The sequence below is a fragment of the Rhinichthys klamathensis genome, unplaced genomic scaffold, assembly GCF_029890125.1.
Source record: "Rhinichthys klamathensis goyatoka isolate OS25496 unplaced genomic scaffold, OSU_Roscu_1.1 h1tg000196l_1, whole genome shotgun sequence".
NCBI classification, from domain to species: domain Eukaryota; kingdom Metazoa; phylum Chordata; class Actinopteri; order Cypriniformes; family Leuciscidae; genus Rhinichthys; species Rhinichthys klamathensis.
The window spans coordinates 21,145-48,289 of NW_026606722.1; the positions used below are offsets into that span (position 1 = coordinate 21,145).

At 38.0% G+C, this 27,145-nt stretch overlaps 1 protein-coding gene across 1 annotated transcript in view; it reads right to left on the reverse strand.

The window, feature by feature from the left end:
* nrxn3b (neurexin 3b) overlaps window positions 1-27,145 on the reverse strand; it is a gene marked incomplete at its 3' end in the record, with an annotated part of 321,495 nt that overhangs the window by 12,424 nt on the left and 281,926 nt on the right. The gene's annotated exons all lie outside the window — the stretch shown is intronic.

Genomic DNA, 27,145 nt, shown 5'->3' on the forward strand with positions numbered 1-27,145 from the left:
TGTAAATGAAAATGCTTGGGCTTGGTGCTGGACACCAAATGCACAGGACAATAGTGACACCAGAATAAACATATGCATGATTCTGAAGCTGAAAATACAGAATTATTTTAGACGAATATGCTTGCACTCTGTCACTGACTAGATACATTTAAAATAATGTAGGACACTTTTTACAGGTAACATAAGACATTTGGCATGATCAGGCCCACAAATATTCCCCCATTGCATTATTATACATTATATTCAACATTATATATAGTAGTTTAATGTAGTACTGACACTAAAACTCGATACGATACATATTGTTGCATTTTTGTATTGCGATATATTGTGACACGATATATTGTTACGCCCCCTAGTAGTTAGTGAGGTACAGCACTTAATTAAAAATCAAGAAAAACAGTACTGATTTTGGACTTTCCTCTGTATCTGCAGATTCTCAAGACTGTAATATCGGTATCAGACACACACAAAAAATGATATCAAGCATCCCTAAAAAGGATGAAGGTGCTAGCTTAATTAACAGGAAACATTTGCATGTTAAAGTGATCCACTTTTAGAAACCTCCTCAAAGATGCTGCCAATGAGAGCACGCAAATGGATTTGGATGCCAAGGCTGCTGTATTTTTCTTAAATCCAGTAGATAAGAATGAGCTGCCAACAGGAATGTGGGGCATGTACGTAACGATGACTAATGCACTTCGCACCGACCTACTGCAAATTCACAAACATGTGCTCTTCCACCTTTCTCATATGTATCCCACATGGTTCTTGTTTGGCGACTCTTCATAACTCCCCGATGGACAACTAAGACAACTTTTCCCCATTGTCTTTTGCACAGTCTACTGGCACTATCTGCAAAGTCAGTTTCACTGTTACGAATTCATGTTCACACATAGCCATCACAAAAGGGTTTCAAGGCATGCCAGACATGATGGAATGCATTTCCTTTCTTATGTCATTTGTTTTAATCCCCACCAGGACTCTTGAAGGTGTAATTACCAGTCCTCAAGGCTTGGCACAGAGGAAGCCATTTTTCAAACAAAAACGAAGGTAAATAAATACATGGATGTGCTGTACTGAAGTGTGTGATAAATTAATCTGCCACCACACGCTTCAGCGTTCACTGTTCCCCAATGTTTTCCGAGTGCCTCAAGACTCCCAGCATGCTCCACTTTCAACGAATGTAACCTAAGACCTGCTTACAAAGGCTCAATCGACAATTAACGTTGAGGTGCATTGAATGATTTTAATGAGAGGTGCACCATGAATGTTAATTTAGTGAATCCAGACCAAAAGCCAAAGAATGATACATTAATATGCGCTCTCCATTAGAGCCAAGAAAAGCAGTGCAGTGCACAGCAACCTGATCTAAGAGTCTGTTTAAGCTCTCTGATTGCAGATGCACTGTGTCTGGCACAACTTCTGCACATTCCCATAAAGTAACAGCTGGATAGTCAGGATCATCTGATTATTAGATATCCTAGTTCAGACAGGTTCTGTTGGGAGGGCTGAAATGATAACAAATGGAAGTGAGTCAGGAGGCTTCACAACAGATTTCTCTGAAGACAGGCATCTCTTTCTAGCTCACCGATTCTGTCTCGACCGCAAGCAACATTTGTTCAGTTTAAAAACCTAGAGAGCAGAATACCAGGCATAAGCACACTCTAGACGAAAAGGAAAGAAATGTAATTATGCTGCCTCCTTAGAAACCTCGTATTGGCAAATTCTAAGGCAGCCTATATTGCATCCTTTGTGCAGAAATACATTGTGGTGAGCTCTATGAAAAAAAAAAAATCCAAGATGGCAGGTAAGACCATAGATATGTATGTGTAAATAGACATGTTGGCGCGCATATCATTTTGGAACGGTCAGCGTGCCGTCACTCACAGTAAGAATCAGCGATGCCACAACATTGCGCAGGTACTGGGATTTAAATTCCTGAAGAAATTAGATAACCTTTTACAGGTGAAAATGTGTTGTTTTGTGTTTTTATATTTATTATCTCAAATTTACAGGTTTGGTACTATGGTACTTTTTAATGGTTATACTTTTACTTTTTAATGTCGTGTTAGCTTGTTGTATTGTGTTAGTTTAGCAAAATCATCAGCTGAAGTGTATTGCAGATGTTGATATTCATACATGAGTGTAACTACGGTTGCAGACGCTCAGTCAACTTGTTCTCGAGCCGGCTTTGATTGTTCCAATATGGCGGATGGCTTCCGTAAAGCTTTTAAAACCCAATGAAATAGCCACCGATGAGTCAGCAATGTTTTGTATCTATGGGTAAAGACTATACACATGTAAATAGGTGAATAAATAAACATATGACACTGGTTTCATCCAGAGCACTACCATAGTGATTGCATTATTATTAAAGTAATTTTAATTTTAAGCAGGTCCTCATCCCAAGCATATGCTCTACACTTCACCACAATGGTAACCCCCCAACACACTAACATAGCAGAACATTAAACATTAACAAGTCTCTCCATTTTTTTATATTGCTAAAAGAATTACATTATCTTGCTTAATATAACTCTTTATTTCAACATTTACTCTTACAATTCAGCCCCTTTGCAAAGCATGATGGGAATTGAAAGTCCTGTTTGATTGGGTTACTTGATTGAAACATGTTATTTCCAAATGAAAACATCAAGTTAATTCAAAGAGTAACTGTTTCAAATCAATTTAATATGATGTAATCACATTTGAACCAGAAACCTGATACGATGGTGTTAAATTATTGATTTTTTTGAGTGTGCGCTATACTGCAAGTTGAGTCTAGCAAAGAAAGCTATTTGGCGAGTTTCTGCATAAGTTGAAGTGTTCCAAATCAGTCACTCAGTCACAGTAGGCAGCTCACTAAGTTTTGGTTCCCTACTTGCATTTCCAGACTGGCATGATTGACATTTCCAATTACACTGCAATGGCCCACAACATTTCATTGTCTTTTCAAAGAATGGGATGGTAAAGGCAAATTTTATTCTAACGAAAATAAAACCATTCACAATGATGATAACAATAATGACTGGCTATTGTTACACACTATTATAGTCAATTTCAATTTCCATATTCAAGCTATTGAGCAGCATTAACACATCATGGTAAGACAGCACACACTAGATTGCTTTTTTCATTCGAAAGGGACCAGCACACAAGACTGATGCTTGTTGATTTTTGCACTTTCTCTGATATAATACCTGATGTCTCACAGATGGCGGGAAACATTTAGAAGGTTATTGCAGAATTTCACTGCGACCGAGAGCATAATGTCTGGTGTTTCTCCGCCGTGGGTGGTACCAGGGTAGCCAAGAGTGATAAAAGTAATTTGAGTTGCGGCAGGAGCCTGCACCGATAAAGAAGGGCTCTATCTCTCCCCCATGTAATGTTCACTGACACCAGTAATAAGCTACACAATCCAATTCTGTCTCTCCGATCAATGGCTCCAACAAAAAGTCAGCCCCAGGCATCAACTCTCTCCCAGAAAGCCTCTATCGCTGTGGCAGCCTGCAGACAGGAGCACAGTACCTTGATCTCTTGGCAAGGGACTGAACCATATGCAACCACCATCATCAGTGTAAAAAAAAAAAAAAGACACTTCAAACTTTATACAGCAAAGGTTTATGTTATAATTAGAACTTTTTCAATTGCTCTGTCCGAAACCCAGTACGATTCCCCCTGCAGTTCTGGATCCACTTTGAATCCTTTTGCTCAGAACTGTGGGACGTTTGCAACATCAACGTTCTGGTGCAGTTTTAGCCCATCTGTTGACCACTGTAGCTAGATAACAACTCAGAGATGCCAGTTTCACAAGTTATTTTCTCCTCTCCCCCCATTTTTTGTAATAAAATCATTTTATTACAAAGTCTTGGCATACACAGATCAGCACTTGTCTGTCTGTCTGCCAAAGGTACAAAGAATGCAAAGACTGCAAGCTGCTCGCCAAAGGTCATTTCTGCAGAGACAAGCACCAATGAACAATGCATTATGCTGTAATAGGCAGATTAACTGTAATCAATACATTTTCATTTCAGCAAGTAATTCTGGAATGAAAGCAATGCAACCTTTCTTGGTGTGCACCTGAAAAAAAATAGCATTCACTCCAACCAAACTCCGATGTTAAACAGACTGGAGCAAAAACTGTTGTCTGAAAGCAGAATGTTCTATTCCAGAATGATCATAGGTACTTTGAAATAATATGGGATACCAGACCAATCTCACATAAGGCCAAAGGGTGTCCTTCACTAAGCATGCATAATTTGCATGTGAGATCTGCGTACAAACGTTTTCATTTTTTTTAAAAACAACCAAAACCACACATACAAAAAAAGAATACATACTGTATATACACCAGTTAGTTCCAGTCTTTGAATCCGATTGGCTGAGAAGCCTTCTGGGAGTTCAGCCAGGGCTGCCCCCGATTAAAGATTTTCCTAGTTGATTGTTAGTCGTTCATTTCATGTTAGTCGTCATTCAGACGACCATTAGGGGACAGCCCTAGTATATTGGCACTGGGAACGTTAGGGGTTGTTTACACGACACCTTTGTCAACTAAAATTGGAAAACTGTTTATCCGTTTTGGTCATTCATTTCCACGTCAACAGCGTTTTGGGGTAAAAAATGCAAACCTTTGGAAACGGGATTGAAATTGCAAGCTTTAGAAAACAATACCGTTATTGTCTCCATGTAAACTACAAAAACATGAATTTGTGAAAATGGTGAAGTCATGGGCACGTGTATTACGTGTTCAGTCTATAGATGCATAGAGTTTCTTTCCAAATTGACAACGCCAACTACTGGCCTGGAATGCATAATACAGCGTTTTTAGTCATTTTCGCGGATCTGTGTGAAGGGGATTGTTTTGACAACCTTGTCGTCTGTTTCCATTTTTAGTACATCGTTGTGGTGTAAACGTACCCTTAGAGGTTAAACACAAGATATATTTTGTTTTGGAATATTACTGGCAATTTTGGTTTAATTAATCTATTATTCGTTCCTAGGCAAATCGTTATAACTGAGGGCAAAGTTTTATAACTTTAGATTTTTATTTAACTTTAATGATGTACTAGAGTTTGCTTGTCTATGTCCTACTGTATAAATGTCTTATACTTGTATGATGGCTATTATTGTTCATTAAATATTATTGTTCAATAAATAACATTTTATATAAATACCTGTCATTGAGAAACGGTGTTAGTGGTGGGGATTTTTCAGCGATTTTAGTGCTGGTTACATTGTTATGCCAGTAAGTTGCGGCAAGGGACTGTCTTTATCATTCAGGAACAAAGGTTTTAAACAAGGAGATTATTTGAACTTTGCACACCACCTTACGAGGCTTAACCGACAAACAACACGGCACCGGGGTAAAACTGAATCAGACGTTTCACTGCATAGAGATCAATGCATTGGCCAGCGCTGACACCCGTCGTGAAATCCACCATTGAAAGGATGCTATTTCATCCGCAGACACAGACACGGCAAACTCAATTACTTTCATGAATTTATGACTTGACCTAGAGAATGAAAGCTCTAACAAAGGCAGGTAATCGCACACGTTCTCTCTCACAATCCTCTACTCGATAATACTAACACTAATAACTTCACTGAAGCAGCCCATGCCATCGTTGCTAGTTCTAAAGTAATGTTTTAGAATTCGTAACGAAGCCTTGGGCCGATCTGTTTGACTCTCAAAAGAGGGTTTTTAAGAAACTCTGCAATTATGTTGGCCTACTTGTGCCATCGAACTGTTGTATATAAGCAATATCACACTTGCAGTCATGTGATATGAATCTATATCAGTACGGCTGTGATAGGCAATCGTACAAACTCTAACGTAATAAAACCAGGGCTGCCAACTTTTGAGTTCAGCTTAGAGTGAGATTTTGGGAGGCGGGGCTTGGGTTATGGGGGAGGGGCTTATTGAGGGGCGTGGCTTGGTGTGGGGAAAAATACAAACACAAAATCCTTGCATTAGCAGAAGTGTATTAAGTATATATTGATTGTCAAAGTATTTGGTATCTGTACAGAATTTCTTGGGAGATTTACATTACATTTAATTTTACATTTAACATTTTAATTGACATTCTGTTCTTAGAAAACAATATTTAAAATTAACTACTAGGCATGTCCATATTTGTCATCTGGAAATGCTTTTGTACTGTTTTTATGATAAAGTTATGTAAAATAACTGCTCAGTGCTGCAAAACAAACAACTCTGCTATTGCTAACTTAATTCTATATAAACTATTTAACAGGCCTATTACCAGCCTAAACTGGATGGAGACAAGGAGCGCCCTGTAACTCACTGACCTGCCTGCGTTCACAATTCACACGGTGCAGATGGGAGGGAGAACGGCTGACTACACAGTTTATGGGAATAAATTGTGTATTTCCCTCACAATTGTCACAAAAAACTCACACTGTCTGTCTGGTCTCCAGAGCCGGTCCGAGCCTTTTGGGGGCCCTAAGCAGAATTTGATTTGGGGGCCCCCTCCCACTACGCAAAGTCCCCTGTGCTTGACGATTATTGACACAAATGTCACGCAATAATGATACATTATGAATGAATACAGTAAGGTTATGTATTAATACAAAATAAATAGGCCTACTTAATAAAAAATAGATGCCTACTTAAATAAAAAAGTTTTAACTTTTACTTTACTCTTTTACTAACTCTTTAAAACTTCTTAAAACAAACTGTCTCAAAACATATAAAATAAATGATTTGCTAAAATAATGACAAAACTGAGAAATCAGAAATATAATAAGAGCAAGGGTTCAACAATGACAATTATTGTTGAAAACTGTAAAAATATTATTATTTCTCAACTGTCTCAATACAGTGTAACTGTCCACTGGGTTGTGTTGTGGCTCGCTTAATCACCTCTGTGTCGTCGTGCGCGTGCGCGGTTAGGAGCGCGCCGTTAAGAGCTCAACACATCTGTCTCCCATGCACGCTCGCTCGCTATAGATTACAGGATATTTTAACTAATTTGCGGTAAAACTAGTCGATCACGAATGGCTCAACTGGTAGATCTACAGATAAACTTATCTTTCAGGCATTTGACCGACCGGGTTGACACTTCAGCGTGAGAAATCGGGGGTGTGGCGTGAGAGCGTGAGAATTGGCTCAATTGCGTGAGTCTCACGGTGAATGCGTGAGAGTTGGCAGCCCTGTAAAACATTACCATAATTACGTTCATCTGTTCCGTAAAAAAACTAAACGCGCTTTTAGCGACACTCACTGAACATTTCACTTTGAAACTGTCGCGAAACGTTGCACGACACAACGCAGTTTTGCAAAATGTTGCCACATGTACGCTTTTTCCAATGAGCCTGGGCTGAAGGAAATATATTTTCTTTGCGTAAGGGAAACAACCATGCGACCTTTGATGAGGGCATCCAGTATCAAATACAAAACTATTCCTTGTGTATAGATTTACATAGGCTAACATGACCTAAGGGGTAAATTTAGCATGAGGTTAGAGCTCATCAAAACGATATCACGGCACATGCAGGAGATGAATCGATTGAATGAGATTAATGGCCTCTCGTTTGAGTCAGGGCCAAAGAACTGAGGGCCCTTTCCGCCAGTCGGCCGTGAAACACTAGAGTGATTTTGTGATATTTGAAGGGTGGCAGGAACATTTGTAGCATTTATTTGGAAGTCTAGAGGGTCCCCATCATTAGGGAAAGTGATTACCCTGTCAATACCCTCCTGCACACTTAATTCCAACATTAAAGTGATAGTTCACCCGAAAATGAAACTTCTGTCATTAATTAAATAAGTCTTACGGGTTTGGAACGACATGAGGGTGAGTAATTAATGACAGAATTTTCATTTTTGGGGGAACTATCCCTTGAATATTACAGCGTGAATGGAATAGCAACATGCCTGAATATTTAAACCAGAGACTTTTGCATAACGTCGATAATAAGTATAAATGTGTCTCACAGCAGAGGCAACTATGGATTTCAGTATATTTTTGAATGCCATTTTTTATTCTTATAAAACAAAAAGAAGAAATAGGCGAGTTGTACTGTAACATGGGTTGACACTGCCATTTTAAACACATACATTAGGTACTGAGATGAAATCCCCATCATACATGACCATCATCCTTCTGAGGTGACCATAGTAGTTGGACATTTCTGTGTACAAATATAAAGGATTTACACAATTAAAAAAATATTTTGAGGCAGAAAAATCAACATTTTTTACCTGTTACAATTCAAAGATAAAAGATAACTTTCAAAACAATGTTTATTAGCAGATTCATTTGGTAAAATTATGCTTATGTTTGTAGTAAAGAATGCATGTCTTTTTAAATATAACCTAGCAATAAGCTAATTAAGTAATACAATTATGTGAAACTACTTTCCTCTCCATTCATTATACACTTCCTCAAACTTCCTCATCCTCCAACAATCTGTGTGATCTGTGTACTACTAATTTCAGGAGAAGTGCTGCAAGGCAGATTCTCTATACCATATACTCTGAGTCAGAAGCAGGAAAAAAAAAGTCAATACATATTCATACAGGGCCTTCGTTAAACCGACCCCAAAACGAGTGGAGACACATGTAGAAAGGTTTCTGCAGAGTCTGTCTGAATGTCGGCAGCAACCCTTCATTCCTTATCATAATAGAGACTCTACAAAAATGGGATTTGAAGGCACTTTCACTTCAGTGTGAAAACGTTTTTTTTGCTTAAATAAATGTTTTTTATAGGATATATACTGTATATATTACATGCCTTACAAAATTAGCCTCCAACTCTTTGCATGAGGAAAAGAGGAGCAGATGCAAACTGATTATGGAGAGTAACGGCTTTGACTCACTCTTTGCTCAAAGTCAAACATCCAATCTTCACTTTGATCTTTTTTTTTTCTTTGGGTCAGAGTTATTAAATATTTACCTTGCACTGCCTGTTGTTCCTTCTGCATGCAAACAGGAAGATTTCTGGAAATGTTTATTTTTTATTTTTAGCATGCTGCAAAGCTAACCAGAGTGTTGCTTTCATCTTTTTCTTGCTTAAAGACACTATAAGATGATGACTGCAGACTCTTTCCTGTGGTAACATATTTCTTATTGAAACAGGAAATTGGGCCAGGACATATCGAAGATACCCCCCCCCCCCCCCCATTTTAGCATGGGTAAAGCTTTTACCCCAAAGCATGTAATCCTTGCATGGTAGTTGCCATAACCACAATATGGTTCCATATATCCATATCAACTGACCACAGAAAATAAGCCATGTACTACTGAACACTTTCAACTGAAGAAATAAATTAATCATGGCTTGAAAGCTAATCACTATAGCAAAAAATGGCATTGGTAACGTTTGCTTTTGCATAATGCTTCATCCACACAACTATGTGTTTAAATAGCAAATGCATTTGCACCCATCTGTGAGCCCATGGGCTGGTCTGAAAACGAGGAGTGTTGTTGACGCGTTGCTATTTTGAGCCAACTGAAATAGACTGCGCCATTGACCAACTGAAACCTGGTCTAAAGTCAATGGCGCAGAATTTTTTTTGTTATTTAAAGAGCGCGTTAGTAATGTGCGCCTATAGGCGGGTCCACAACGTGCGTACACTCGGCTTATTATACACACAGGGACGCACAACAGCACACAAACATGCCAAATATTCAAAATAAAAGGATTACAATGTAAAAGATTAATATTGTGTCCATAAAGATATGGTGGAATCTGGCTTGTCCAGTAGCTCTAAGGCTTTAACCTCGCGCATGAGCAGACCCGTTTCCTCTCTGGAGAAGCGTTCAGATTTTCCGCTTGCAAATTCCGCCATGTAAATAGGGAATCCGCCATGGCGGGGGCGCAACTGGGAGATGAGACTCTGATTGGTTTATTGCACGTTACGCCCAAAACACACCCATTACTCATTAAGAGAATAGGGACGACCCTTTTAGACCATTTTCCCCTTCGTTAAACTAGCAAAACTGGATTCGGACACCCTAAGTGCACTTAATTGCGCCATGCGCTTTAGACAATGTGCTTAGATCGTTAAGATAGGGCCCATGCATTTTAAAAAGTATCTTAATAAATTATAAACCTATAACTCAAATGATTGGCTTATAAAAAAAAACTATCCACAGAACTTTCCAGAATTTGCAGCTAATGCTAACAGATAGCTCTGTCCAGACCTCCTGGGAAGTAATCACTCGTGTATACTAATGTCACCAGCACCTCCACGGATGATAAGGAAACACTAGATTCTGTATTACAGCTTCTCTGCAGTACAACTAACACACTGATGCCCTCTGCTTTCTCTAGGGACATAGCAGTAATTTCAATAGCTTGTTTTCATATGACGTCACGCCACTGCGTTGCCATGGCGCGAAATGCAAATGGAGGGCAGGAAGTGATTTGGTGTATTTAGAAAGCACTATAACAAACTCAAAATGCCTATGTTTTGCGTCGTTTATGGTTACTTAAATCGATCAAACCACGAGGAGTTTTTATCGTGTACCAAAAGTTGTTGTTCATAAAGGGGGAAAATGCAAGAAATTGACCGAAAAACTCCGGAAAAACGGCTTGCAAACCTACGTCTGCGGTCGGGAGGAGCCGAATGGGAAAATGCCCGTTTGTGCAGTGATCACTTCGTCAATGGTGAGTTAATACAACTTAAGTGGCTATGTTTGTGTAACGTGTAACATTTACGAACTTTGTAAAGTCAAAGTATGTCTGTAAGACGAGGTAGTTGCTGATATCTACCACCTCGATGGCAGGAAAATCTTTCAATTCAGTTGAAAATCGCTCCTCTTCATAACGTAAGGATCACGTCCAACATATGTTTGATTTTTTGTTTATATCTTTCTCTTGTAATAGCGTGTAAAGTAGTACAGTACGGACTTTCCTCCATCTCGTCCATTGCGCTCTTCACTCCCCTGCCCTCCATCTGAATTTCGCGCGTCATCATAATCACGTGACTGAAACCCAGCTATTACCCTCTCAAACAAATCAAGCCATGTATGCAGCAATGATTTATGAGCTGCCTGTAACACACTTAAGTGTGAATAGGCTATGATTTGGCTTTCTACTGAGAAGAGGGCCACAGCAGTGGAGCAGTCGTGACCTTCGGCGAGGTTTTAGTTGACATGGTCATTGTCTCTGTCTCTCTCAATACAAATCAATCACTGTAATGTCAACAACCCGGTCACTTTCAAAGCTGACAGCATTGTAGGCACTTCATATTCTATCGCATGCTGACTAGAGGATAATGAAGAAGAAGAAGAAGAAAAAAGAGAACTGTAGCCTGAAAAATTAATATGGCAAGAGGTTATAATCTTTACTGTGGCTGGAAACTGAGTGTAATTTTTGGAACAGTTTCTAAGAGCAACTGGATTTTGTCTGAAATACAAGGCTGCTTAATGGGAAAAACATACTTGTTTTCCAATAAACATATCTAAACAGGATACACTACTATAGATAAAATGCGTTTGATAAGAAAATATTATCTTGAATAAAGATGTGTTTCAACAAATTGAATTGTTTTAAGCATAAACCTCATTACATTTGGTTAGATTAATGTTTAAACAAGAAAAAGTCCTGCTCCGGTGGCTTTCATTAAAAAAAAAGAAAAAGTAAATGGGAAATTCACTGGGTGAATACAGTGCTGTGAAAGTCTATTAGGGATTTAGTTCATGAAATAGAAACAGCTTCATAATCGAATTGGAATCCTTGCTGTAGATATTTAATTTAAATATGCTTGCCAAATAAAGTAATTTCAATTTGGTCTAGAGTGAAAACTGTACTAAATAAATTGATCAGACAAAAATCAGTTCTTGTTTCTTTTTTTAATTTTCCCCAAATGAGGGGTAAACATACCAGTAAAGTGTTTATTTTAAAGCAGAAACTTGCAATTATTTGTAGTTATAATGGATTTTTGGAAGCATACTACTGTAAGACTCAAACAACTGAAAGTCTCACAATAATGTGAAAGTGGCAGATATTCATGCTTGAAAAACCAGTCTAGGTTTTTAACTGGTGTACAGCTGGTTAAGTGGAGGCAAGCTAGTCTGCACAAAACATCACTGAAACCAGCTAACCAGACCAGACATGACCAGACCAGCTTATGCTTTTATGTTTTATCAAGCACAGACTCTGAACAGTAGTCAAAGTCCCTTTCAAGGAAAGTCTGGCGGCCATATTTCACTCGGCAACAGCATTCTAAAGATGCGCGCTTGTTTCTCTGGTCTAGGTCTATAGTCTGTGGCAGTACTGATCCTGAGATGGAGCCGTGAAGGTCCCGAAGGTTCACACTCCCGCTCCCTCAATCGCTACACAGCCTGTTTTTATAGCATCAAACAACCAACTAAAATCAAACGTATTGGAAAAGTGAACACTTGAACATATGTCAGCATGATAAGAACTACCTAAAAAGACAAAAAACAGAAAAAAGTGTAATTTAATGTTCTAGTTTGGCTCACGTCAAAGTAGTTTTTTTCTAGGAAGTGTGCGGCACACTTATTTTTAAGCCAGAGACAAGAATATTAACAACGTGGATGCATAACCCACCCTAAACCTAACCTATAGCTAGCTGCAAATGCTGTGTAAAGTTCAGCAAGCTTGGATGATGGATAGATAGCTTTGTGTTGCCATAGTAACAGATTTTAGAGCTCTACATTTTGCCTTCTCTTCTGGCATAAACAGATTTACCATCACCTGATCTCGAAACTTCAATGAGCAATATCACATAAGAGTAAATCTGCAGGTTTTTTAGACTTTTTTAGACAGCTACAGAAAAGAGGTGATATATAGAGGCGGTGACAGGCAAAACAGAAAGAAAGGAAAGATAGATGGACGTCAGACTTCAAGCAATTCCTTCACTTCAATACAATGACCCAAGAACACTACTTTTCATCTCACCTCAAATTTCCTTAATATCAGTAAAAGAGTAACAAGTAAGCTTAATTTCCATGAATGAGGTCAAACTATCTGTTTCAATGAATTAATTAATGACCTCTTTATGTCATTTTCCAAAAAACTAATAAATATAAACATACATATGAACTATATATATTAAGGAAGATTATGAATAGTCTTTTCCTGTGGAGTTTATTGTTCCCATTCTGTTTATTGTCTCAATTGTATTGTGGTGCTAACTGCCCCATTCAGTTTCAGCCCCCCCTACACACATTCACACCTCTTCTGTTGGGCTTTTATTCTTTTGTATTTAATATATTTACTCACACCTTTCTATTCACAGTTTTAATCCCTCATTTCTTTGATCAAACTTCTCACTTCTCACTTCACCTTCTTTGACTTTGTATCAATTGCCCATCTTACAAAATAAACATTCCAACATTTGTAACTCATAATTCATAACGTCACCCGAGCGTTTGAAATAGCCATGTGGCTTCTTATCACAGAACGACAGAACATATTATTTTGCCAGAATCATGTTTATTTACTTGAAGATTCATCAGTCAAAACTGCAGTGATCTTGGATGCCTTAATCCATATAAGGGATTTCCTGGAACGTCATAGACTTGATGACTTTTTCAGTCTCACCTGTTTTGTCTCCTCCTAAGCTTCAGAAGAGATCTCAACAACATCTCAAACTGTGATCAGATTTTTCTGCTTAGCTAGAGACTCTGGGGGTCTCACATTTGTCTCCTCTAAAGTTAAGAAGAGCTCTCAGCAACATCACACACTGCTCATATTTTTCTCTTTACCTTGAGACTTTGGGTGGTCTCTTATTTGTCTCCTCTAAAGTTTCAAAGAGATCGAAACAACTTTACAAATCAAATGTCTCAGTATGAACTTAAACATTGCTACCACATAATATATATTACTAATGAAATTGGTCAGGGATTGAGTCGTAACACGTTTAATGTGCCTTTTAGCAAAGAAAGCTCCAGGGTTACTGTTCCTGTAGTAAGTTAGTTTTGATAAAGGCATCGGGGACATTATTACACTATTTCCAAAAACAAATGATCTGCCCAATGCACATAAACTGTACAGCTCTATTCTCTTATTGTGTATCTGCAATTAAGAGTAACATTAACCTTATTTCTGCCTAACTTTACTCTTAATATAGCCTTAAACTCTGAATTTATGGATTGTTTTTTACTTTGGTGCATTTGAAGTACTTGACTTGGTGCACAATTTGTAAAGTTGTTGAGGTCTCTTCTAAATTTTAAAAGAGACAAATGTGAGAGCTCATCTTGTCTGAAACTTTGGTGGAGACAAATAAGAGACCACCGGGGTCTTTTAGATTATGAGAAAAATTTGAGCACATTGTGTGATATTATTAAGGTCTCTTCTACACTTTTAAAGAGATAAAAATGAGAGCTCCCATTTCTCTAGCTGAGGAGAAAAATGTGAACATATTGTGTGATGTGGTTGAGATCTTGCCTGAAACTTTAGAGGAGACAACTGTGAGCGACCACAGTGTGTGATGTTGTTTCGATCTCTTCTAAACTTTAAAAGAGAGAAATATGAGAGCTCCAGTTTCAGGAGAAAAAAATGAGCACAGTGCAGGATGTTGTTGAGATGTTTCCGGATTATTTAGAGAAGACAAAAGTGAGAGCTCCAGAGTCTCTAGGTTAGGAGAACGATCTGAGCACAGTGTGTGATAATAATGAGAGATCATTGTGAGAGTGTTAGAGTTTTTGTCTCAGGAGACAAGTGCGAGAAGTAAGAGACTCAAACCAAAGTCTCCATTTGATGTTAAAGTAACCTCATTTTTGTATAGGAAAAACCTTTGAGATGTTAAAGAGATCTCATTTTAGATGTTTCTTTCCTCTGGGAATATCCATAAACTCATACATTTTTATTTAGTCTACTTCTATGTGGATGAGACCATTGTACCAGTCACACAGAGACAAATCAACTGATACCAAACATCTGACAATCACTTGCGTTCACACGCAACATTGAATTTTGCACATAACCATTTTGAGTGAACTGAGTAAAGGGAAGGAACAAATGTGAAAGAAGGAGAGGAGAGAAAGAAACTTCCCTGCATCTTCACTCTGCGGGGTGTGGAGACAGATGCCTGTAGTTTGTTTCATACATTGTGTTTGGATTGTTTGTATCTCAGGAGATCAGAGTATCTGATGTTCTTTCAGAAAGCATAGAGCAACATAAGCTGGTTAGTGTGAGTCTGGTGCTTGTCTAGCAGGTAAGCCATCAAGACCAGCGTCAAACCATCTTGACCCAGCATGGAAATTCATTCGGTCTAAAAAAGCCTTTTCAGCAGAGCACAGCAAATTTTCATCCAAAAATGAGGCTGAGTACCTGCAACCTGCCGTTGCATTGTAAGAATGTTTTCCAGCTATGGAGTCTTACTAAAAGACGTCAGGCGTGCTGACGAGGCACAAAACGAAGCCTTTTCACGCTCCCTAACAGTCCAAGATGTGCTTGCCAAAGCATCAGAAGACTGCAGACACAGGCAGCTGTCTGGCCAGCACTAATCTGAATTAAACTCCAGCGAAATAAACAAATCTTAGAGAAGGGCAGTAATGTAGTGGTGAAAGTGCTGTGAAAACCAGTCTTCGAGATAAATGGCTCCTTGCTGTCTAAACAAGATGAGAAAATCTTTCATGGAGAAGTCCTCCTGTGATTTGTGGTGGTCTCTTTGTCTCGAGTCATAGCACACTAATGCACATTTATTTCTCATATCAGAGTCTCTAGAGCATGCCCACATCAAAAAAGTTCTCGCAGTAAGAGGCCATTACCATGTGAAGACCTCATCTTGCTCTGCATGTAACCAGCCTCCTGCTGCGTTGATGAGCTTTGCCAATATGTCTCACACTAATCAATGAATCCTTGTCCAGTTTTAAGCAATGATCAATGGCAAAAGATGAAAATGAATTCTAAATGAAGCAATGATTAAAATCCAAGGTTACAGACAGAAACCATCTGAACCAACCCTCCTCCTCCCCCCAAAAAACGGTTGACTATTTATAATGTGGAAGGACCCCATGCTGTGAAACAGCCAATTTTTAATGCAGTCCACCCTAAAAAAAACACCCCCCGGCACTGCATCAGAGGAGACAGGACGTGACATGTGGCCAACCAGTCGTATGTTCTCTCCATGAGATGGATTTAGAAGGATCTCTCCGATAGAAAAGAGGGAGAACAAAACTGGGTAAAATGGCGGGATAAATAGTGAATCAAATCTAGGTCGCCTGTCTCCTTGGTTGGAATAGCATTAGGGCATGATCATTGTGAGTGCCCTAGTTCTTTGGGGCGCTGGACATTTCAAAAGCAAGCTGTCTTAGAAACTTGACTTGCAAATTAGGAGCACGCACATACCTCCAGCCATCCATTGACCATGAAGCCAGAAGATCAGAGAGCATCAAAGAGCGACCCAATGGAAATGACTGTCAACTGTTCTACTGTAGGCCGACACAGTTAAAAGCACCTTTTGTGCATGTGACAGATGATTTTTAAAGAGCTTATGGTCATTCCTCTTCGTAATCCCCTTAATAAACCTAAACACGTTTTTAAAACAAATTCAGTGAGTGAACACTTTTTTTATGATCAATCCCCCTTGATCAATATATCATGAAATATTCACACACTGTGTTTATTTAGATTCCTGCACTGACCCATTACCCTAACCCAACATATAACTGTAACTGTTGTAGCAGCAAATGCAAATCATGTGATTTCATGCCATGTCGTAATTACAGTAATTACGAGATTTCAACTGCTTTCACGTCCTCGTAGAGCTTGTAATTACAATTTGTAAGCTGGGAAATTTCTGAGAGCTCCTACTTGTACCATGTGACCGCTGTACCACCTGACCGCATCACTTTCATTTAGGCATTAATAGTGTTGCCACAGAAACACATCATTTTCAGACTGAGCATGTGAACAGCTCTGAATAGAATGTCACGTGGTGTCATCTCGAAATTATGGTGATTACAACATGGCATAAACGCAGCATAACACATACAGTATGTGTGCGCACAAACACATGCATCATATGCATATGAATATACATAGTAGATATAATCCCTACGCATTGGCTAGTTCATGAGTTCACAATTACAAACAAGTCAGAATAAATGGTATGCGTATTGTGCTGTCCGAGGAGAGGGCTCCGGGCTCGTATTTGGCCCGAACCCAGAGTACTCCCCCCGTATTCCTGGCTGTGGTCGGAACAAGCCAAGAGTGAGGAGTCGGGGTGCTGGAGGGATCCTTAAAACTGTCAAGGAATGTAGGTGAGTCGACTGTATATATATATACTGTATATATACACTATATATGCGTCCTCTAATGGTGATAGGATAGGCCTGGCAATTGCTGATGACGATTTGATTGGATAGATTATTTGAAAGTGATCCTCCCGAACTTACAGTACAGTACTTACGTGTACTTACAGTGTACTTACCTAGGGGGTTAGGGGTAGGTTTAGGGGTAGGTTCAGGGTTAGTACCTAGTTACCTAGGTCCTAGTTATTACCCAGTAATTTTAATTACTATAATAAGTACATAATATGTACATGGGTAACAGGACTGTAAAAGGAAGCGTTACCAACATAATTTCTTTGAACTTAATTCTAGGAACTAGCCACCAGGGTGGTTCCCCGATACATAAATGTTCCTCTAGGGCTCTGAAGTGACGTAAGCCGCGTTTGTTGTTGTGACTTTTATTTTGACCACTTATGTCACTGGTAGTTTATTTTAAACCTAGAAATAAACAGAGAGTTTGAGGATAAAAAAAATAATAATAAAAAACCCCCAAAAGAAACATGATGTAGAACAAATTAGTCGCACCAAATGGTAATACATTCTGAATTTTTTTCGATTAAACTGCACTTAAAACGCTATTTTAATAATATAATTTAATTTTTTTTTTTTTTTTTTTAAAGGTACAAAACTAGTAGTTTTAGATCATATTTAAATGCAAAAAATCCAGAGTAGGTGCCTCTAGTATGATCATTTTTGATATTTACAGAAATGCTTTATAACTGGGGCTATTTCAGACAATGTGTAATCATTCCTCTTCCTAATGCAGTTAAAAATAGGAAAAAAGGAGCGATCACACATACACAGCTGTGATATCTTGATCTCACGCCTATACACTATAAGAGAAAAAAAAAAAAAAAGCGTGAGGCTTATTGCTACATGGCTGATTTGAAAAATGTGTTAATAAAGATGTTTCCCCCACTTCTCCATAAATTAATGCTTTGTAGAAGATTTTCTACCCCTCGGGAAAACGATTCCTTGCATGACACTGAAAGATTTTCAGTTAAATGTAACTTAAATGTACTTAAGGCGAGACACGGCAGGCAAAAACATCGTTTTTTTTTCATTGGTCAATTTTGAGATTTTGGGCTATTTGTCTTCAATAACATGTCTTCTTTCAGACTTGTGCTGAAAAAAAGTCCAAAATACACATTTAGGTATTTATTTTACTACACTTTGTCTGTTTGCGTGTGTAGATTTCACATAAATTCATCAAAAGTTGGCGTTCTAAATCATCCCTCTGCTCCGCGGTCGCGATCTGCACCCTGTCATCACACACACCGTTAGAAAGCTCTCTCTCTCCTTTGCAACGCTATCTGATCCAAATATGGTCATTTCCTGTTTATCAGCAACCAATCTTGAAAGTAAAACCAGCGATTTAACTCGAAATGCACATCTCATTGGCTGATGTCAATTTCTGACAACGTGATTCGTTCAGAATCATCACGTGACGCGCTCTGACATTATATACATGCATCACATAATACTATACTTTACACGCTATATATACAAAACAATTACATTACACAACACATTTCAGTTTTTGTATAATATAATTACTATATAATACTTACCAAATCTGTAATTGTGGGATCCTAAAGTGGTTGTGAGTTCCTCAGGCAGAAACATATTCACCTGTGTGATGGACTGTTGAAGTGTTGTTTTGGATGTTATGATCAGTGATGGATGAAGCAATGATGAGTTTTGGATGTTAAACAGTGTGATACATTGATTTTACTTGGACCTAAAGCATATTTTGTCTGTAATTCATGGCTTTCAATAGAAATTAGTGGAATTTTGCCATACAAATCTTTAAAGGCCGTTTTCTCAAAATGAGTTTTTTCTCACACTCCTAGTGACGATTTTCCACTTCAGTAGCACCTACATACACCAAACTTTACAGTCCTATTCCTAACTATATTGTGAAGGTTTGTTCAGAGGGATTTGTTGATATATAATTTTTGGCCTGATTTATATGACATTTTATGCCTAAAAATAGGGCGGAAATCAATTTTTTAAGACTATTGGCAGTATTTTCTGATTTACAGGGTAACAAAAGGAGATATTCATAATCCCCTCTGAAAATGTCTTTTCCTTGAATATATCAACAAAATGCAACAATAATTTTGAACCTTGTTTTTTTCATCTTCAAAAAACGTCACTTCAAAATATAGGCAAATTAGCGCATATTTAATTAGATATAGCCCGATTAGCATATTTAAACAAAAAATTACAAAAAACTTATTTTTTTCTCCAATTCATGTGAGTAATCAACTGGTAAAGTTTCATGGTGATATCTGTAAGTTAAATTTTTTAGCCTATTCACCTGTAGTGTCTCGCCTTAAGAAGAAAACAAAAATACTGATTAAGAAAATTATGTTTTTTTCCAAAGAGGATCTGTATTGTTCCAAGATGATACAGTCACTTAGGTCACGTTTGTCCCTCAGGGACTCAGAAACCCCCTCACAAAACACACACACACACAAACCTGTTCTGATCAACATTAACCTCCTCCAGCCCCTGGCATTTCGTCTGTTTGTAGCATCTCAAAGGCAACATCCACAGGGCTTATGTCAGCCTACAATACACAAAAGCCCCTTCAAGGCAAACAACAGCCCTGCAGAAGAGAACAGAAGCGTCTCTGACAGGCACTTCTTCCACAAGTCATGAAGCTACTGAAAGTGGACTTCGGGCCTTAATGAGTCCTATGTTGATGGCTACTCCAGCGAGTTGTAAGAGAAGCTCTCAGGCACGTATGTCAGGTATGTGCGAACTCGTGTGGAGTGACTGACGGCTACCGCTGGGCCCAGAATGCATTGCACAGGGAATTTAGTTGAATGACGCTCTAAGATGTCAAGATTATTTCTTGGCACTGCACTTAACTGTCAAAATCGGTGAGGAGATCTGTGTATGAGAGAACTCCAGGACTGTACTGTACAGAACGATGGCTGAATGAAAGAGGACACATTGGTGGTGCACCACTCGGGCGATTACCTATAAGCTTTTTTTTTTTTACATATCGCGCAGCCCTACTTGAAGACATCTTGCAATATATTAAATCAACTGTAAGATTTTTTTAAACCTTGAAATATAAGATTCAATATCATTCTGCAAATGATAACCTGCTAGCTTGTAATAGTATGTATACTGTCATACATACAGAGAACATAAGCTTTGGTTTCTACGCTGTGAATGTGTGTTAGAAATCAGGAATGGTGAGAGAACATTGTGCTATGCTATATTTTTCGTCTTCAAACCAAACTTGGGTCTCCAGCCGACAAAGTTTAAATCCCGTCTGGCTAGCACGCTTAGGTCAGTAGGCGGAGAGTAGATAGTTTTTTGTGGCTGTTCAAACGCATTCGACATGAGCGTTTACACTACGAAAGCAATCCGGTCTAATGTGTTTTCAACTCTGGAAGTGGTCGAAAGTGGACAAGCTCAAAACATTTTAGACCCCGTTTACACGTGTATTTAGCGCCGTCCACTTGTGATCTGATCGACCAAAATGCACCTTATCAGAGTGTTAATTGAATGGTAACACTTTACTTGAAGGGGTGTGCATAAGACTGACATAACACCTTCATAATCATGACATGACACATGTCACGAATATGAAGGAGGTTTTATGCATGTTTATGACGACTGTCATTAAGTGTCATTTGCTCAATTATGACATTTTTAATGCAAATATGACATTGTTTGAGATGTCTTTGTTATGACACCTTGACATAAACCAATACATCATAACCTGTCAAAAATATGTCATAAACATGACATAGCAGATTAATTATCAAACTTAAGAAACCACTTAGCTTTATGGGTTAATATTACATTAAACTGTCAGGTAGTTGGTTTTGTCATTGGCTGTCATGAGGCCATTATAACATTTTAATGACAAATTCAATTTGTACCACTGTAGTTGAGGTCAAGAAAATTATTCATGACAGTTATAATGGCCTCATGGCAGCCAATGTCAAAACCAACCACCTGACAGTTTAATGTAATGTTAACCTAAAAAGCTAAGTGGTTTCTTAAGTTTGATCATTAATCTGCTATGTAATGTTTATGACATATTTATGACAATTTATGTTGTCTTGGTAATGTCAAGTTGTCATTACCAAGACACTGACAGGTTATAATGTATTGGTTTATGTCACGTTTTCATAACAAAGACATCTCAAACAATGTCATATTTGCATTAAAAATGTCATAATTGAGCAAATGACACTTAATGACACGTGTCATGTCATGATTATGAAGGTGGTATGTCAGTCTTATGCACACCCCTTCAAGTAAAGTGTAACCAATTGAATTAATAATAGTGTTATATAATCATCATAATCAGTTATATAATCAGGCTATTTGACAATTTCTTTGTGATGGTTGAGACTAGAGTTGGGTGTAACGGATCACAAAGTAATTATTTACTGTAATCGAATTACATTTCAGTTAATTAACAGCCCGTTAACACCCTGAACGATAACTATACAGATAACTATATTAGCGTCCACACCAGCAGATGATATCGTTCTGTTTATTCTAAGCACGAGCTTTGTCGTCTGTCGTTTTAATACTCAAGCTCTTTAAAGCAGAATTGATTCTGATTGGCTGTCAATGTTTTCATCGTTCATCAGCTGAAAATACACTCACCTAAAGGATTATTAGGAACACCATACTAATACTGTGTTTGACCCCCTTTCGCCTTCAGAACTGCCTTAATTCTACGTGGCATTGATTCAACAAGGTGCTGAAAGCATTCTTTAGAAATGTTGGCCCATATTGATAGGATAGCATCTTGCAGTTGATGGAGATTTGTGGGATGCACATCCAGGGCACGAAGCTCTCGTTCCACCACATCCCAAAGATGCTCTATTGGGTTGAGATCTGGTGACAGTGGGAGCCATTTTAGTACAGTGAACTCATTGTCATGTTCAAGAAACCAATTTGAAATGATTTGAGCTTTGTGACATGGTGCATTATCCTGCTGGAAGTAGCCATCAGAGGATGGGTACATGGTGGCCATAAAGGGATGGACATGGTCAGAAACAATGCTCAGGTAGGCCGTGGCATTTAAACGATGCCCAATTGGCACTAAGGGGCCTAAAGTGTGCCAAGAAAACATCCCCCACATCATTACACCACCACCACCAGCCTGCACAGTGGTAACAAGGCATGATGGATCCATGTTCTCATTCTGTTTACACCAAATTCTGACTCTACCATCTGAATGTCTCAACAGAAATCGAGACACATCAGACCAGGCAACATTTTTCCAGTCTTCAACTGTCCAATTTTGGTGAGCTCTTGCAAATTGTAGCCTCTTTTCCCTATTTGTAGTGGAGATGAGTGGTACCCGGTGGGGTCTTCTGCTGTTGTAGCCCATCCGCCTCAAGGTTGTGCGTGTTGTGGCTTCACAAATGCTTTGCTGCATACCTCGGTTGTAACGAGTGGTTATTTCAGTCAAAGTTGCTCTTCTATCAGCTTGAATCACTCGGCCCATTCTCCTCTGACCTCTAGCATCAACAAGGCATTTTCGCCCACAGGACTGCCGCATACTGGATGTTTTTTCCTTTTCACACCATTCTTTGTAAACGCTAGAAATGGTTGTGCGTGAAAAACCCAGTAACTGAGCAGATTGTGAAATACTCAGATCGGCCCGTCTGGCACCAACAACCATGCCACGCTCAAAATTGCTTAAATCACCTTTCTTTCCCATTCTGACATTCAGTTTGGAGTTCAGGAGGTTGTCTTGACCTGGACCACACCCCTAAATGCATTGAAGCAACTGCAATGTGATTGGTTGATTAGATAATTGCATTAATGAGAAATTGAACAGGTGTTCCTAATAATCCTTTAGGTGAGTGTATAATATAATATAATAAAATAAGGGAAAGAAGCTGATTTGATTCCGAAATTAAATCAATCTGTGGGTGAGAGTCAGTTATATTTCAGTTTTGATTTATTTATTAAAAGCCACTCAGCTTGGTTTGGAAAGATGGATGAAGGAAAATAAAATAAAATATAAAGAACAGAACAGAAAAATACACATAAGTAGGACTGAATTTCTTCAATTTCTTCAATCTATTTTCCTATCTCTGCATAAACTATCAGCCTCCGTTTTGACTTTTGCCCTTACACACAAACAAACATACACATCCGCAAACACAGTCACAGTATACCATCTCACACTAAGCTATGAACAAGAAAAAAGCAGAGGAAAAACAAGCTGATCCCAGATAGAAAAGATGTCAAAGACTCGAAACAAGACTGTCGTGTTTCCTTTTTTAACTCAATCCATGAAATATACATCAAGGAGGAAAGCTGTTGCCAGAGCCACGGAAAAACAGACGATGAAATGCCACCAATTTTCTGTCTTCATTCGACCTTTCTTTCTCTCCTTTCTCGCTCTAGTCTGTTCGTTCCGAGTGTTTGCATTGATTTCAGCAGCCGTCAGGGCTCCAGCATATGATTGACAGGCCACATCTCTCCTCACCACTCGCACATGATGTTTGGAGTGTCAGATTGTGGGTTCTGGAATTCCCACGGCGCACTTGTAAAGAGCGTTAGGTCTCAAACGTCTCTTGTTTATGTACATTTCATAGCTGTTGCTTAGCTCAAGATCAATGTTATCAAGTTTTTAAAACGTATTTGGACATATTTAAGGTTATGGTAAACTGTTTCAGTAATTATCACATAATTACAATATTGTCCCATTTATAATTGCAACACTAATCATAGTTTCCACAATAATACACTTAAAATGTTTGTCATTTTTACAGAAAAAAATATTATATAAAATTCGGTTAACAGTAAGTTACCTTACCATACATTCAAAAAATTGTAAATTGTAAGCGGTTTAACTTTGTATTATATGTAACTTTACTGAAAAATACTGAAATATTTATGGGGTTAGTTTGAAAAACAGTAAAAGGACATTCTCAGAAAAGCCTGTGTGTGACATATTTTATTTAAATAACTTTGCTTCTTATTTTTGTTATCATCAATGTACATTAGGGTGGTTTGTGTTACATTTTATGTTATTTACTAAGTTTATTGCATTATTTTAGTGTTGTGTGTATCACGCTGTGCACTATCTATATACAATTATTGACCTTGTTTTATGGACAGGCCACATGTAATGAACTATGATTCATCACATGGCTTGTAGTTTTACCATGGTGGTTATCAGTACATTGTAAGGTAAAATGTAGATTTTAGTGGTATACTACCATTATATCGCTTAATGAAATATACAGGCATTAACATCCCATCCTGCAATGAGATCCTGTCTTGTCAGTGTATTTTTTTGCAGTGAACTTCTGGCAACCAAGGCTGCCAGTTTTACTTTTAACAGAATATTTCTGACAGTGTTCCCATAGTTGCTACAGCTACTAGTGAAAAATAATTTTACATTAATATGGTATCCACCAGTTCTTCTGCATTACCTTGGGTAGCAAGTCGATATTGAAAAAAAAAGGGTCACACTTTAGTTTAGGGTCCAATTCTCACTATTAACTAACTATTAACAGTGACTTTTGCCTCAATAAACTCCTAACTGCTGCTTATTAATAGCTAGTAAGGTAGTTGTTAAGTGTAGGTGTTGGGTGGGATTATGGGATGTAGAATATGGTCATGCAGATTAAGGCATTGATATGTGCCTGATAAGTATTAATAAACAGCCAATATCATAGTAATATCAATATGCATACTAATAAGCAACTAGTTAATAGTGAGAATTGGACCCTAAACTAAAGAGTTAACAAATAAATAAAATAATTAATTAATTAAATAAACATATCAATCTTTCCAACACAGGCTCATTTGTGACCCAGCCTGTGAAACCCCGGCTAAAGAAGAAAAATCGAATAACGAGATTAAGAGCGTCAAAATGTCATAGCCATAAAAATGGCAATTTGTGTTTATTGCTGTAAATGATAGATTATACCAAGGGCTTCGAGATATAGTACTCCAATTTTCATTTATAACTTATTATCATTTATAGGCTTCCTAAACATTGATTTCAATTGTCTCTGGGTTTAATTTCAGTGCAGAAATACCTGCTGATTCTTGTATCATTCGGTTCAGAAATTCAGTTCTTTTCTACCAGTGAAAAGTGCAAACAGACCTTAATATCAATCCGCACGAGCGACAATCAGGAAAGGCAAGAAAACGGCGACTTAAGCCGGGTTCTGATTTCTGTCTGGATTTTTTTGTCACCCAAAATTTCAGGAACAGCTCATTTGTTTTGTAGCTTAACATTCTGGCAAGATAACCATCTTATTTGAAAGACGTTTTATGGCTGCTACGTGTAGAAATAATTCGGTCTTTGAATTTCCTATCTGACAGGGCGGCACATATGAAGCGTGAGGAACAGAAAATAGCTGATTGTTTAAACAGCTTATATGCTTCCAGTCCCGCTGGAATTGCCCCTTAAATGATGAAATAACAAGTCTTATAGAGGATTACTTTCCGGAGGATGATGGCGATGACTAGAGCTGTAAATATAATCATTTCATTTCAATGTTTTTATGATTTTTGGACATGCACATCATAGACCTGTTTTACACAAATTTGTGTTTTACATAAATGTATCATATATCACTGAAAATGGGAGAATCTCAGCTTTAATGTGGTATATGGCATATAGACAAGATAAATGTTTCAAATGTGTTGCAGTTCAGCTTGATTTTACATTGGAATTTCTCGAAAACATGAAATTGAAATGAACCTGAAATTCAGCAAATATTTGACATGCCCTTACTCAGTCAATATTAAAGATATCAAGATTATAATTTCACAGAATGTTCTTTACATTATGTTGGATGACTTTATATAGAAAACAGTGAATCACAAAAAAATGACTTTAGCTGTGTTTCCACAGACAGGGTCACATTTTTGCAACGTACCAATACTTACATATCACTGCAGTTTCCAACAGAAATGAACACTAGAGGCAGTAAAACATAAAGCATAAAACTTTTCACCCCCAATTATGATTACAGAGCAGATTATGGATTAATAAAGACTTGTTTCCACACGGCTCCTTGCACAATTTTGTTATGACCTCAAAACACTTTTTTACCATAGTGTATGTATATTTTGGAGTTTGCATCATTAAACGGCTCCATATGTTCAAGTTTGCTCGATAGCTCAGCTGGTACAGAATTGTACTTGTGATGCGGAGAGATCAAGTATGAATCCCGTGAAAGACGAGACACGATAAAACAGCTCAAAAACGAGTTCAAAAACAAGCTAAAATGCCATGGTTACGTTTGCGTTTTTAAGTCACATTTGCTTTTGTTAACACTATCGGAGCATTTCAATGCAGAACTGCGGTAATACGTACAAAATGTAACGTAAAACGTTGCCATATTCACGTTACTCTGTTCCGTAAAAAAAACACGCTTTTAGCGCAACTCACTGAACATTTCACTTTGAAACAGTTGTGAAACGTGGAAAACGCAACGTATTTTTGCGAATTTGCAGAGATGTTGCACTGGTACTGTTTTCTAATGAGCCTGGGCTGAATCTTTCTACAGTATTGGTAGAACTGATTTGTACTGTGGTGGTATGGATTGCCATTGTTAAGCCAGGTGCAAGGAAAACATTGCTGTGACTATTATGTAAAAAATAATAATAATACTGCAATCTCCTGGAAGAACAAAAACACAGTGCTTTCTAATTGTGTTTTTTTTTTTCAATCAATTAACCAATAGAACAATTACACTGTTTGAATGACAGCTCCGCTTTCATTCTGCACCACTCACACACACTCGGGTCTGGAACGCAACAAACACACACGGATCACAGTACTGTTGATCAATCAGATTAAAGGACTGGAACTAACAGATACATTTTCGCTTCAATTTATAAGGGATTTTCTTTTAGGGTTTTGGAGAAACGTTCTTAAGAACA